Source organism: Acinonyx jubatus, chromosome B3 (genome assembly GCF_027475565.1).
Source record: "Acinonyx jubatus isolate Ajub_Pintada_27869175 chromosome B3, VMU_Ajub_asm_v1.0, whole genome shotgun sequence".
Classification (NCBI taxonomy): domain Eukaryota; kingdom Metazoa; phylum Chordata; class Mammalia; order Carnivora; family Felidae; genus Acinonyx; species Acinonyx jubatus.
In genome coordinates this window covers 114,302,724-114,317,587 of record NC_069386.1, presented here as the reverse complement: position 1 = coordinate 114,317,587, position 14,864 = coordinate 114,302,724, and positions in this window count along the sequence as shown.

The window sequence follows — 14,864 nt, the reverse complement described above, 5'->3', positions numbered from 1 at the left end:
AGAAGGCTGTGAATTTTCTTTGTCATTTTGCTGTCAATCTAAAACTGTTATAAAATTAAAAAGTTTATTTAAAAAGTATTACCTACCTTGCAGCGTTGTGAGGATAACTACGATAGTGCATGGAAAGTACTTAGCACAGCTCCTGGCAGATATGGTAAGTGCTCAACAGATGGGCAGCTGGGTTATTATTAGGTACCAGGGAAGAGAGAAACCAGAGGAAGAAACACACCGGAGACTGCATGAATATGTGAATTATGACTCTTCATTCCCAGTGCTGGCCACAGCACCTTAGCAGCAACTCTGGAGAGCGGCCTGCCTCCCGAAAAGGGCCATCACATCCCAGCACACTATGGTGGCCGAATCTGCACCGCTATGAAAAGCAGTAGCTCAGGGGACAGGTGGGGGTAGCTGTGTCTGCTGATGCTCGAATCACAGCCAGGATCCACGTATCCTCAGGCCTGCTGATTTGCGCAAAGTCAGAACGAGGGTGTGAATATCAACACCCCCAGAGAGAGGAGATCCCCCTACACAACTTCCAGAGCTGGATGGCACTGGCTCCCCTTCTGGAGTGCACACTGCCTCTTGATTAAAAATGGAGACTGGGGCGGGGGAGGCTCCTGGGGGGGCTCAGTTGGTTAAGCTTGACTTCGGCTCAGGTCATGAGCTCACAGTTCGTGGGTTCGAGCCCCGCGTTGGGCTCCGCGCTGAGAGTGCAGAGCCTGCTTGGGATTCCGTCTCTCTCCCTCTCTCTGCCCCTCTCACCCTCTCTGTTTCTCAAAATAAATAGATAAAAAAAAAAAAAAAAAAAAAAAAATGGAGCCTGGGCAGAGCCTCTGGGTTTTGTGCTCTACTTCGATACTTTGCGAACAAAGGCATCCGTCACACCAGCCACCATGTTGTGCCGGCCACCTGCATGCGGGGAGGTTGTCCACACCAGCTGGGTAACATGGGTCACTCTAGGACTTCAACCTTTGCAGCTTTGGCTCAGTCCTTGCCCCCAAAGTACTGTTATCAGCCAGGCATAGACCAGAAGGATCAGGGAAGGTTCTAGAGGGTAGTCGATGGACACTGCAGAAATCCAGGTCTTGGAGGAAGAAACCCAGAGGGAAGAAACCCAACAGTCAGGGTGTAACCTTGCATACTTGGGGTTGCAAGAACGGGAACCTGAACTCAGCTAGGTTAGGGGTACCAGGAAAGGACATGACATTCAGTAGAAAGATAGAAATTAGCTCACACAGTTGGGCCTGGATTAGCGGAATGAGGGCTGCTCCCCAGATCACCTGCTGGAACCAGGACCCCAGTGCCGTCAGGAGGCACTTTCCATGGGCTTCTTGAATCTGCTATCACCCCTCCCCCTCCTGCTTGCTGCTTGTGCTCTCAGGCCTACTTTCTCCAGCCGCAGGCAGCCCCCAGTCCCACCATCACTGTACTTTACCACGGAGAGGAGAAAGTCACCCGTCACCTTCCTCCTCTAGCCATGGTTCAGTTACAAAGTTCACAGGGAAGGACACTGTCTAGTTCACCTGGACGGACATGCTACCCCCAAATGGCAGGAACCGAGAGGCGGGGCCCTCAGAGGTCCATTTAGGCCACATATGGGAATCACCACAGTCAAGAGACAAAAACCACATCTGTTATTTGAACAGAGACAGTTCTATAAAAAATTAAAAAAAAAATTTTTTTTAATGTTTACTATTTATTCTTGAAAGAGAGAGACAGAGCACGAGTGGGGGAGGAGTAGACAGAGGGGGAGGCACAGAATCTGAAGCAGGCTCCAGGCTCTGAGCTGTCAGCACAGAGCCTGAGGTGGAGCTCCAACCTACAGACCGCAAGATCATGACCTGAGCCAGAGTCGGACACTTAACCGACTGAGCCACACAGGCGCCCCTCTATAAAGAACCTCTAATTACGTGTAAAGTTGTTCAATGGATGACTGGAAAGGTAAAAAGAGAATTCAGTTGGATCACGGAGCTACCTACTGCCTGGAACAGCGACTAACCCTAGGGCTGGGGACAGGAGGAAGATGCTGGAATTATTCATGCTTAGGAATGTGGAGAAGGACCCCGGGCGCTGAGACCCAGCCTTTTGAGGAGGGCACCCCATCTCTGGGGGGGATGCAGTGGAGCTGGGTTGGAGAGCTGCAATGGCAGACCCGTGTGCCTCACTGCTGATGGGGCAACAGAACGTGGTGCGTCCACACAATGACGTACCATGTAACAGTGAAAAGGGGTCAAATAGTGATGAATCAATCTCGGCGACATTTCATGGAAAGAAGCCAGACACAAGAGGACAGATTCGATGCTTCTATTTTTAGGAGACATCCAGAAAAGGCAGATTTATAGAGATGGAAAGGAGATTGGTGGTTGCCTGGGGCGGCGGGGGGGGGGGTGGGGGGGGTGGGGGGGGTGGGTAGTGACTGCTCATGGGGTTTCTTTCCGGGCTGATGACAATGTTGTAAGAGAAGACTGTAGTGCTGGAAGCGCAACTGCTAAGAGTGAATTCCCTCGTTTGTAAATTACATCTCAAGAAAAATAGTAGGATGCAGGGGCTCTCTACCCCTCCGGTGGTACTCAGTCCGCCGAAGGTAAGTGTATCAAATCAACACGTCGTATACCTTAAATTTACACAACACGTCAATCATATCTCCGTAAAGCTGGGGGCTGTGCGGAAAGCAGCTACGGGAGCCAGAAAACCATAAGCAGCGGCAAGTTCCTCCGCCCTCCCGCCCTCCTCCTGCGTCTCAGCGACACACCCCCCACCCCGACCAAACTCCCCCCTCTGCAGACCTGAGCGAGCAAGCTTTGCAGTAGCAAAGTAGAAATGTGTCTGTGGAGTCCCAGCCCCAGCACCCCGAGCAGGGTGTAGAAGGGTAAGTCTGAAACAGAAAGACAGGAAGTATCCTAAGGAGGTGAGTGTTCCCCAAAGGAGGGAGGGTTCTGGTTCCGGAAAAGGGGCCGGAGGAGATGCCAGGCAAATGGCACAATAAATGTCCACAGCCGAGGGCCTGGAGGCTGGAGAGATGGGACAGGCACTCAGCTGTGAAAACACGGGGGAACGGGAAACTAGGGTAAGAGCCAGGTGACACAGGGGGGTTAAAGTGCAGGACGGGAGCTCCTTCCATTCCCCCTGCCTAGAGTCCAAAATCAAGTGCTGGCTGGAACGTCTGCTCTGAGGCCCAGACTGGCAAACAGGGAGCATGTGGTTCTCGAAGACACCACATCCTGATTTTCAAGGAGCATGGCGGCTCACCCGTGGGGTGAGTTTGTGAGGGCCCCAGGGTCCCAAATATCCCCGTTAAAGTTTCGTTCCTTTGAGGTCACTCCCCTTCCTCTTACAAAATGCAAATGCACTGAAAACGGGAGCACAGTTGTTTTCCTTCTAAAAGACTTATTATATGCCTACTGTGTGCATTTCTACACCATTTCTTCCCCTGGCAGGAGAAAGCAGCAGCGGGTGAGCCCTGTAAGGGTAATTGGGAAATCTGGGTCAGGAAAGTGCTCGAACTCAGTTTTCTGGACACTTAGGAAAATAAACTAGAGGGACAGGAAGTAGACTAGTGGCTGCCAGGGGGTGGGGGTGGGAACGGGGAGCGACTGCAAAGGGGCACAGAGGTTCCTTTTTGGGGTGATGGGCATGTTCTGAAATTAGACTGTGGGGATGTGACGCGACTGTAAACGCACTAACAGTCATTGAATGGTGCACTTAAAATGGGTGGGGTTTATGGTATGTAAATTATACCACAATAAAGCAGTTTTAAAAGAGTGAACGTATCTCAAAGAGTTTTTGTGGACACTTGAGCAGGTAGGGACAAGAGGGCCACCGGGGACTCTGCCACAGGGTCTGCTGTCGTTAACGGCCTGTGACGCTGGCTGTCTTCCACCACACCCTCCCTCCGGTGCAGGGGAGCTCACGGAATCCCAGTTGTCACCTGTTTAAAGTCCCGCACAGTCTCTGCCATGGCTCTGGGTGGCCCAGAGGGAACGCGGGCTCAGGGTCAGCCCTCGTGGGCCTTGGCTTTCAGCTCTGCCCGCAGCTTCATTTTTCTGTGCAGCCTGAGACCCTGAGTCAGGAGCCGGGTGAGGGACTCGGGCGCTGGCCTCCTAACCAGTTTTCGCCTCAGTTCTGCAAAGACTGTAAAGACGTTACTGGGTCACAGCTCAGCTATCGATTCCTGTTCTGTGCTTGTCACTCCCGCGGGTGTAACAAATCCGACTGCGTCGGGGCACTTCCGGTCTCCAGCCGGGCCCCCAGTGATACTGCCTTAGGACATTCCTGGTTGAAGTATCAGGATGTTCCATTGCAGGGGTTCCAAGTTCAGACCCTGGGTCCGCACCGGTAGGGCTGATCGCCTACTGATGAGCCTGGGATTAACTAGAGCCTCGCTTTTCGCACTTACTGCGCGCACGCGTGGCTCAGGGGATCTCCCCGAATGCAGGTTCGGACGCAGAAGGCGCGGGTAGCACCCCAGACTCTGCAGCTCTCCTCAGCTCCAGGTAATGCGGTGCTGCTGGTCCATGCACCGCACATGGAGTAGCTTGCTTCTAGAACTTCACCGCCTGAGCTGCAAAGCCTCGACTGCTTCCCCTGTAGCATCCAGCTACAAAGGAAGGCGAGGCCTTTTTCTGGCAGAAGCTCACAGGAGCCACTGGGCTCTCTGGGCGTTCACTGAGGGGCGCTTGCCTCTGTATCAGGCCCGGCTCCATGTCCTGGGTTTGTTGCGGACTAGGACAATAGCAAAGGCAGCAAGCAGCCGCCTCCCCCCTCGTCCCCCAGTACAGAAACGAAGAGCTGTTGATTAAACATGAAAGGATGTGCTCCAGTTATCAGCTGGTTGCCATGGACTCCTACTGTGGGAAAGGACAGGCGCCATGTGTCTCCTGCTCAGCACCTTGGAGGCCCAAATCCTGCACTACCCACAGCAAACAAGAAAGAACTTGCTTACAAAACTAGAAACAGCCAGCCCTGAACTCACTGCTATTCTCTGAGTCAGACAGCACTTGTTAGCATCACTGGGTGCAAAGCCCTGCCCGGGGAACATCAAGGTGATTAATACCTGGTCTCTGGAAGCCCCTTACCCTGGGGTAGTGTGAAATGTGAATGACCCGTGAGATACAGCAGGATGAGGTGCCCCCGGGTACAGGGAAAAGCCGTTTGGGAAAGAGGGAATCATTGCAAGTAGGGAGAAGACTCCCCTTCCCCCCCGACGAAGGACGTGGAAAAGAACTGAGTCTCAAAGGCTGGGTGGGGTGGTGACGGGTGGGGGTACAGCCTTGGGTGGGGGGAGGCCGAAGGCGGAAGCTTGGAGCAAAATATCTGGGGCCCGAGCCTTGATACCTCTGACCGCATATGATGAGGCAGAGATGTGTGGCTAATGGTGTCTATAAAGCGTTGACTATGTGACGGACACTTTGTAGATGCTGTAGGGGCTGCAGGAAGCCACAAGAAAGCGACTACGTTTCAAATGCTAGCACATTCGTGCTTTCTAAAATATACAGAAGTCACTGGCAGAGAGGCCACGAGGAAAGCACAGAGCAGTGCAGGGGTTCAGAGAAGGGACCTATTCTTCTGCGCCCTGTCTTTGGACAACTGTGGGTGCACAGGAAACGGACAGGCAGGAGGACTAGCCAATTAACCAGGGCCTGACCTCCTGCTCAAAGCTCTGGAGCTGTTGACAGAAGGGGAAAGTTTGGCCATTTCTCGTTGGCATTCTACGTCCACTGTCAGCAACTCCTCCCTCCCCTGCCTGACAGTGAAGGATCTGTCCAGGGCCCCACGGCTGCAAGGCCATGCCCTTGACCAGCTGCTTTGGCTGAAAGGCTTACCTGACAAGTGCTAAGAAAAACTATCCAGAACCTGGAAACAAGGCTGCGAGGATATCTGCGTGTCCTTTCAAGGCCATGCAAAATATTGCTCACCAGGCCCACCCAAGGATTATTCACGTTCTGGGAGAATGTATGCTGGTTTGACTACACTATTGACGATTAGTTAAGGGCTCAGGCTTTGTGAAAGTTGGCTGTTAGCTTGTAGAGCTGTGTAGATGCCAATGATTCCTGTCCAGTAGAAAAGATAACCTCAAAGTTTAGGGTTAATTGCCCTGCAGGACATTAAGCAGCTTTGTATCTTAACCTATGCATCCAATATTCTTTCTTTAATAGGATTGTGTGGCCATCAATGCTCTCTGAACCAGCCTTACCATTTATTGTTTCCCTCATTAATGAATGAGTTAATGTTTTTTACATGTGTCCGTTCTATTTGTAAGAAAGTCAGGCTTTTAACTTTCGAACATTATACTTGCCCGGTTGTTAGAATGATGCCCGGGTTCTATGAATGATGAGAGACAAAAGAGTGTGAACGGATCCTGCTAATATTACTAGAACTTCCTGATAGGCTAAGATGCTCCATACCAAGGTCCAATGTCAACAAAAGGAACCAGAGACCCTGAGAGGAAACGCATCAGACGGAAGAGCTCAGCAGGCGAGTTCGGTCTGTTCCTCCATGACGTTGGGATTGTTTTTCTCATGAAGTGTAGCATGGGCTAGAAGCCCCCTCAAGACTTGCAAACATGGGCACAACAGTCAGCCTAGGACATGGACCAGGTTGAGTGTCATCCCAGGAGGGCAGGGACCAGGTCACATTGGGCTTTATGGGACCAGTTTTCATCAAGATGCCATGTGGCAACAACAGAAGCAATGACAACGAAGACCTCAGTCCTGCAAGAGGCTGACAAGACACCCCACCCTGGTCTCCCTCTGCATGACGTTTGGAAGGAGGTTAGCCCTTTGGATTGAGCTCTCAGTCCAAAGGACAATTCAAGGCCTCAAGAGGAAGGTGTTAGACTTCCTACACGGAGGTATGTGAGTGATATATATATATTTGTACCCCAAACTGGTAAACTGAGGCTCAACAATCATATACACATGAGGATATGTAAGCAATTCTCTTTAAAATCCAAATCCATCGCTGGAAAAAAGGAAACATTGGAAAAGTCTGTTCTGCAGGGAGGGAAGGAAAGCCTCACAGAGCATGGGAGTCCTCCAGTAGTCTCTTGGATCATTCTACAGAGCAGACCATGGAGGCTAGGATGGGATGTATCAGTTTGCCACAGGACAAACTGGTTCACGCTCACTGGCATAAAATAGCAATCACTCGTTATCACAGATCTGTAGGTTGGCCGGACGCCGCTGGCGATCTGGGCTGAGCTCAGCTGGCATGACTTTGGTCCTCACTGAGCTTTTATGGGCTACTCTGCTCCACCCTGTCTTCAGGAGGGGGCCCAGGCTGAAGAGGCAGGAGTTAGCTATGCAAGAAGACAAGTAGAGGCATCCGAAGGCATCACTTCAATCCGCATCCTTGACCAAAGTCAATATTTAGGGAAATGCCCTTTGCCTGTGTTAAGGCCAAGACAAGGGTCTGGATGCAGGGAGGGGTAAAGGATTGGGGCCAATCATTCAGTCTGCCCAGAGAAGAGGCTGATGGCCTTTGGAAGCCCACCTCCCGTGTGTCTACCTCTTTTTAGCCTGCCAAGCAGGCAAGCGTCTTATTAGCAGATAAACATCTACCACGTTCATTTTGACTACTGCACAATACTCCACTGAACAAATGTATTATTCGCTGTTTAGTCAGTCTCATACTTGTAGATGTCATTTGGATCATTACTAGGGTTTTACCAATTATAAAAAATGCTGCAGCGAATACCCTTCTGCCTACACCATACCTATGTATCTGGGTGTTCTACTGGCAATTGCTCAATGGTCTCTGTTAACCAAACCCCTCTGCTTTCTTTGGTCATACAGCCTCTGAATTTTAGTAGACACATGGCTGCCCAGAATAGAGACTGTATTTCCCAGCATCCCTGCATTTAGGTATGGGCATATGACTGAGGTCTAGTCAATGGGATATAATAGCAGGATGCGTGAAACTCTGGGACTGTGGCCTTAAAGGGAAGAGATGTGCCCCCCAGCCCTTTCCTGATTGGTTTTGGCTGGAATGTGGCTACGGTAGGGAGCTGCCTTCCACCACATGAGGAAGTGAAAGCATTCTGGGATAGAGGAGTAACAAAAATGGAATGTATGCCCCCGATGCCATGGAGTCATCCCCCCACTAACACACACACACACACACACACACACACACACACACACACACACCCCACCCCAGCCCTAGATTAATCAAGCTGGGCTGTTATGTTCCAGAAGGAAATATATCTCTAATGTGTTTCAGGCACCGTTAGTTTGGGTATTGGAGAAATCAATCCAATATCCTAATTAAAATTAATATATTCACAAGACAAACTCAGAGCAGTGGAATTGGTACATCAAAAATTATATGCATTTAACAAATTGGTCTTTAATGCCAAATCACCTTTCACAGCTATTGTACTAATTCGTACCCCCACCAACAGCATGCGAAGGGCCTGCTTTACCACAGCCTTGCCAATGTTGTCCATTACCAGAGTGAAAATGTTTGCCCAGGAATGGAAAAATATCTGGTAACTTTAAAATTTGCATTCATTAAATGATGATGGAAAGTCACAGCCTTTGCTATGTTCATTATCCTTTTTATACATTATCTTCGATCTTTCTTGCACTTCTATAGCATGTTGTTATTACCCCCATTTATAGTTTCCCTCTAAAATGTTAAGTCACTTGTCCAGATCTCACAGCCAATAAGTGATGAAGCCAGCTTAGAATCCAGGGTGGATTTGCTCCAGCCCAGAGACCAGAGTTCTTTTCCCAAGCATACCATTGGCCTCGCCATGGCTGCCAGCACCACCCCCCCCCCCCCGGACCACCTGTACATTGACTGAACATGAACTTTCGGCCCAGAAAGACAAACTGGACTCCACGGCCAGGTCCGACTGGGCCCACGGGGGGCCTGTAAAACGGTACTGTCAGCTCTGACCTACAGTGGCTGGGACTCGTGAACTCCTGCGTAAGACAAAGGTAGCTGTGTGGTCTTCTTCTGCCTTTCCCTTCGAGCCGGAAGATCACCAAACTTGACCATCTCAAAAGCATCTTCAAAAAGTTTTTACCTGAGGTTTTGTTTACTATGTATTGTGCTGATGGAGAAAATGATCTTTCCAAGCAAAGATTGGAGCCTCAGGTCAACAGCCGACATTCTAGGCAAAGAGAAGAGCCTCCTGACCAGAAGGAGAGGCAGCTTTTCAGCTCAGTTTTTTCATCTTTATATAGAGAATAATTATAGCTTTTTATCACTGGTGGGGTGTGTGTGTGTGTGTGTGTGTGTGTGTGTGTGTGAGAGAGAGAGAGAGAGAGAGAGAGAGGAGAAATAATAACTGTAAAGTGCTTTGCATATAGTAGAAAGTGCATAAGTTGCACCATTAAAATTCTTTTTAATGTTTATTTTTGAGAGAGAAAGACAGAGCGTGAGCAAGGTAGGGGCAGAGAGAGAGGGAGACACAGCATCCGAAGCAGGCTCCAGGCTCCGAGCTGTCAGCACAGAGCCCGACGCGGGGCTCGAACTCACAAAACGTGAGATCATGACCTGGGCTGAAGTTGGACGCTGAACTGACTGAGCCACCCAGGCACCCCATACATTGTACTGTTTTATTATTAGGGCTCCACTCCCTTCCACACATCCTTGCAGCTCACACACTTGGGCAGTGTAGTTACAGTCGCCCTCTTTTTCCAGCCTCATGCATTTATTCCTCCAGAAAGCATCCGTGGCTCGGTGTTGACATCTTTGGGCACCGACAAGAGGATTAACATACTCTGTCCTTTCCTTGTGCTGACGCACCTGATCACAGCCACAGCCCTGAGGCCGGGATCCCCACTCTTCAGCTTGGGGAGTCTGAGTTCAGAGGTTGTAGTGAGCGGCACCCCCACCCCAGAGGTAGGAAGAAGGGGAGGTGATGGTCTGTCTGGGTGGACGTCTTCTGCTTCCTCTGACTGGGGCAGGCTCATCATCATTCTCAAACCGCTGCCCTCAGATGCCCCTTGCCATGGAGAATGTCCCAATCACCTTCCCTTCTGGGCCTAGTTCTGGCCTCACCTTCTCCTTGTGGCCTCCTCCCCTCCGTCTTCTCCATTCCTGGCTCTGCTGCAGGTATTCACTAAGCCCACACAACCCCACCACCAGCACTGGGAGCTCCCCGAGCGCAGGGATGTGTCTGACTCACCGGGGTACCTGGGCCTTGGTCTGGTCTGGTCTAGTCTTCTAGTTCAGGACGAACCAAGACTGGGGATGGAAGGGCCGAAACTGCGGGGCACGGGGCTCCTTCACGCTCCCGACGTGAGCCTGCTGCAGAAGGAGCTCACCTCCCAGGGGTGGGGGAGAGGAAGAGAGGGCCCGCGGGTGCAGGCCCGGGAGCCCACTGTGCTGTAGGCCCGGCAAGAAGGTCTGCGGCCCAGGGCCCGGCCGAATGGTCCTGGAGTCCTCAGGGAAGTGGAGGCCAACACTGAATGAGCGTGAGGGCACAAGGCTGCAGCAGGGAGGGGGGCAATGGCGCAGGTGTTTCCCCACTCTAGGAACGCATGATGAACTCCTGGGTCAAGAGGACTAGAGAGAAGACTTCTGCAATGGTGTCCAGATTCTTTGGGTTGTGGCCTCAAAGATGGGACAGAAGGGCTGGTACCATAGCAACCAGGGAGCCAGGAAACCTCATAGAAACAGGGAGGAGATCTGCCCTTTGGAAGACTTCGGACTCCCCGCTCTGAGTCGGAGGGGAGACCTCACAGGTCCCTCCGACCACAAAGGCTGTGGGATGAAGCACCCCCTGCAGCCCCTGGTCAGGGCTGCATGGAAGAGGAGGAAGGGGAGGAAGATGGGGTCGTGCGGTGGGAGGAGAGCAGCAGCCCACCCCGCCATTGGGACGTAAGACGTCAAAGGTGACAAGGCAGCAAACAGATCCCTTAGCTGTTTTCTCCAGACTCGGTTTAGGCCGGACACATCTGCCCTGTTAGTACTTTGTGTTTGGGGAGCTGTTTCCCACAGATCATGTCCTGGGACAAGAGAAGCAGGGGAAAGATTGTTCCCAGGGCCCCTGCCCCCAACCACAGGCCCACCACGGGTGGGCCACGTGTCTGCCTGGCATGTCCAGATCAGAAGCCAATTCAGTACAAAGACGGAAGAGTCTAGAGAACTGCAGTCTGACAACAAATTATCAAGTTGTGATGGTTTTGCCCGATGTGAACCCAGGTAGATTTCCAGGATCTGGGGAAGGAGTCGGGGCCAGAGAGGAGCGCCTTCACGGGGCTTTGACCTCAACCTCCAGCCAACAGCACTGGACCAGGGGTGCTGGTCCAATCAACTGGGCATCCTTTGGGACAGGGATGGAGTAAGACTCTTTTTTGGATCCCTAGCCTTCAGCACAACACATGACATACATTGGATTATTATTAACTTTTCACTGATTGAGTTAACAAAGGGCTGGAGATGGACGAACCGAATGTGAACAATTCTAGTGTAAAATGGTATCATGAGCGAGACCACCCTCCCATCACCTCCTAGTCAGTGACTTGGGCCTTCTATTCACGCCTTCTCCTTTCCCAGGAATCTGAAGTGCTTCAAGAAAACGGGCCACACTCGCTAACGTAAGATGTCCCAAATTCTTCCAACTGACACTTCAGGGAACAAGAGAATTTGCAGGTGGGGGGGCTGGTCTCCCCAGGGCCAGCGCTTCCGAGATGAAATCATTAGGGCTTGACAGTTCCACCTGTCTCCTGAACTAACAGAAATACTTCTTATAAAGGGCTGAGCCTGGTTCAGAGCACCTAGCAAGCTCCTCAGCAGGTTAGCATCGTTGTGGCCATCATCGCTGGTGATACAGACACCACTTCAGTGGACTCTAACTCCTTCTACTTTCTGTGTTACGTGAGAGAATGGGACTTCCCCACTGTTGCTCTTGCCTGCCGAGCACAGGTTTCCATCTCTGAGAAGGATAGAGGCCTCTCTCTTTGTCTTTGAGACAGAGAGACAGAGCATGAATGCGGGAGGGTCAGAGAGAGGGAGACACAGAATCTGAAACAGGCTCCAGGCTCTGAGCTGTCAGCACAGAGCCCGACGCGGGGCTCAAACTCACGGACCGCGAGATCATGACCTGAGCCGAAGTCAGCTGCTTAACCGATTGAGCCACCCAGGCGCCCCGAGGCCTCTCTCTTTGAAGGACAGAGCCTGGCAGGGTCAGTGGCTGGTAACTGTGCCTCCAGCATGTGTTCAGCCCAGTTCAGGCCGGACTGTGGGGTTGTGCACCCTGGAGGGACCAAGCAAGCAGCTGGGCCAGGCTTCACATCCCTGCCTGGTGTCTGCCTGATGGACCCTCTGGACTCCCACCCTGCCCCCCTACACACACACACACACACACCCTCCCCAGCCTGAGGCTCTCAGTGAAGGCTCCAGTGGGGAAGGTGCCCTCACTCAGCCCATGAGACTCAGTCACCTCCAGAGTCACAGGGTAGACACTCTTCCAGGCTGTCAGCAGCACCTGTCCCCAGCACGGACCCTGCAGGCCTCCCTATGTGACCTAGGAGACTGGGGTCAAACCATTCAGACAGATGGGACTTCAGGCCTTGACTAAACAAGATACAGGGTAGAGCCTGAGTTACTACCTTCAACGAGCGCGATGCCCACTTAGGTAAAACAGGCCTAGCAGGAGAGCATTTTGTTGTTGAACAAAACCTGGGTTCATCTGTTCTGACCCTCTCGTTTTGTAGTTGAGGGCACCAGGAGCCTAAGCTGTGCCCAAAGTCAGAGAGGGAGTTTGGAACAGAGGCAGGACCAGACCCCAAGTCTGCCCTCATGACTCTACTATGCTTTTTTTTAAGGTCTAGCTTTCATCACAGGGGAATTATCACACCTTGTTCAGGCAGGCAGGAACTTGGAGGTTGGTGCTGCTGGCATCTAGTGGGCCGAGATCAAGGGTGTTGCTAAATATGGTACAACGCATTATTAGAAGCCCCCGCAACAAAGACCTGTCATGCCCAAGACGGCAGCTTGGTTCGCTGTCAGTGGGGGTAGGTTACCATCGAGGCTAATCATTCAAACCTCCAGGAAAAGTGGAATCGCAAGAGGGGGGAACATGGATAGCAGAAACAGGCTATATAATTTGATGATTCCGACATTTGGTGAGAAAACAGTACCTTTTTTCTGACACCAAATCTATGGAGTTTCTACACACGGACAACCAATTCTCTGACAATCAACTGGGCGCCCAGCGATTTAGCTCAATTTGGACACTGCCTGCCAAGCGGGAGTTAACACAGACACCACAGGTTAAGGGCTCAGTCCGACAGAAGAAAATGCACGAACACCAAGGTAAGCAGTGAAACTGTGGGTCATTCTGCGTTTTAGAAATCTGATATTTGCAAACCCGCAGACCTGAAGAGTCAGGGTCTTCTAATGAAAATCTGATACACAAGAGCTATCCAGGCAGAGCCGATTCATTAGGTGTGATGGACCTTCACAGAAAGCCCCAAACCCCAAATGTTTCACATCTAAATTTTGTAGACTTCGTTAGATACACTTTTTTGTTAAGCACTGTGTGAAACAATGGGATTTCTGGTTTCTTTCTCCACCCCACAGTGACTCACATGCATCTTTTATAATGTGCCCATGCCATGGTAGTCCGCTTGCAAGAAAGAATGTGTTAATGAGTCTATTTAGGGATTTTCGAATGGAAGCCCTTCCAGGAACGCAGAGTCGCTGTTCTTTTTTGCACATGGAAGCAGGTGAGCTCCAGTCCTCATCCCCAGTCAGCCAACCGGGTGGGAATGCTGCGGCTACTGATGGGGGCAGAACAGAGACAGAGGGAGTCTCCAGGCGAGGACCCATCTTTGAAGAAATCTCTCTAACTCCTAACTTGACCCAGGTGTGCCAGGGATACAGTAAGACTCCGGGTTTGATGGGGAAACAAAGAAGCGATCATTTTCTGATTCCCAAGACTCCTCCCCGTCTCTCCAAATTTTCAGTCTGACTCAGCTCCCAGCAAAGCAGTAACGGGTCTGAGCTGATCAGATGGCGAAGGAAGGGGGTATCTTTCCTGGTGCCTGCTTGCATGCCGTGAGAAGGGCTCACGGTGGTCACTCCACCTGTGGCCATCTTTGACGCCGACTGCTCAGCTGGAACCCCAGTTCTGCTGCTGGCTAGCGGTGGGACCTGTGGCAAGTTCCCTCACCCTCGTGCCTCAGTTTTCGCCTCTGTCAAAAGAGGTCATATGGCAGCATTATTCACGAGAGCCAAAAGGGGGAAGCAACTCGAATGTCCATCATCAGATGGATGGATAAACAAGACGCGGCACATCCACACAGTGGAATATTATTCAGCCTTAACAAGGAAGGGAATTCTGAAACATGCTACCACACGGATGATCACTGAGGACATAATGCGAAGTGAAAAGACAAATCCTGTCTGATTCCATATACATGCGGTACCTAGAGTAGTCAGATTCATAGAGACAGAAAGCAGAATGGCGGCTTCCAGGGGCTGGGGGAGGAGGGAATGGGGAGTGAGTGTTGAATGGGTGCAGAGTTTCACTTTTGCAAGATGACAAGAATTCTACAGATGGTTGGTGGTGATGGCTGTACAATGGGAATGCACTTAATGCATTCTGTAGATCAGAGGTTCTCTACCACGGTGCCCCCCTCTCTCTGCCTTCAACAACGACCTCTCAGGCCAGAATGTCAACAGGTGGGAGGAGCCCTCGTAATAAAGTCCCGGCACAAAGTAGCTATCAGTAATCAGCTGCTGTGATTTTTATTTAGTTTGCATGAATTTATCATGTGCCCGCTCCAAAGGAGACCATTAACTGATGCGGAAGCACCCAGTTGGGCCACCGGTGACAAACAGGGCTTGAGGGTGAGGCCTGAGTGTCCAAGGGCACACGGCAGTCTGTGGTCATCAGTTGAACC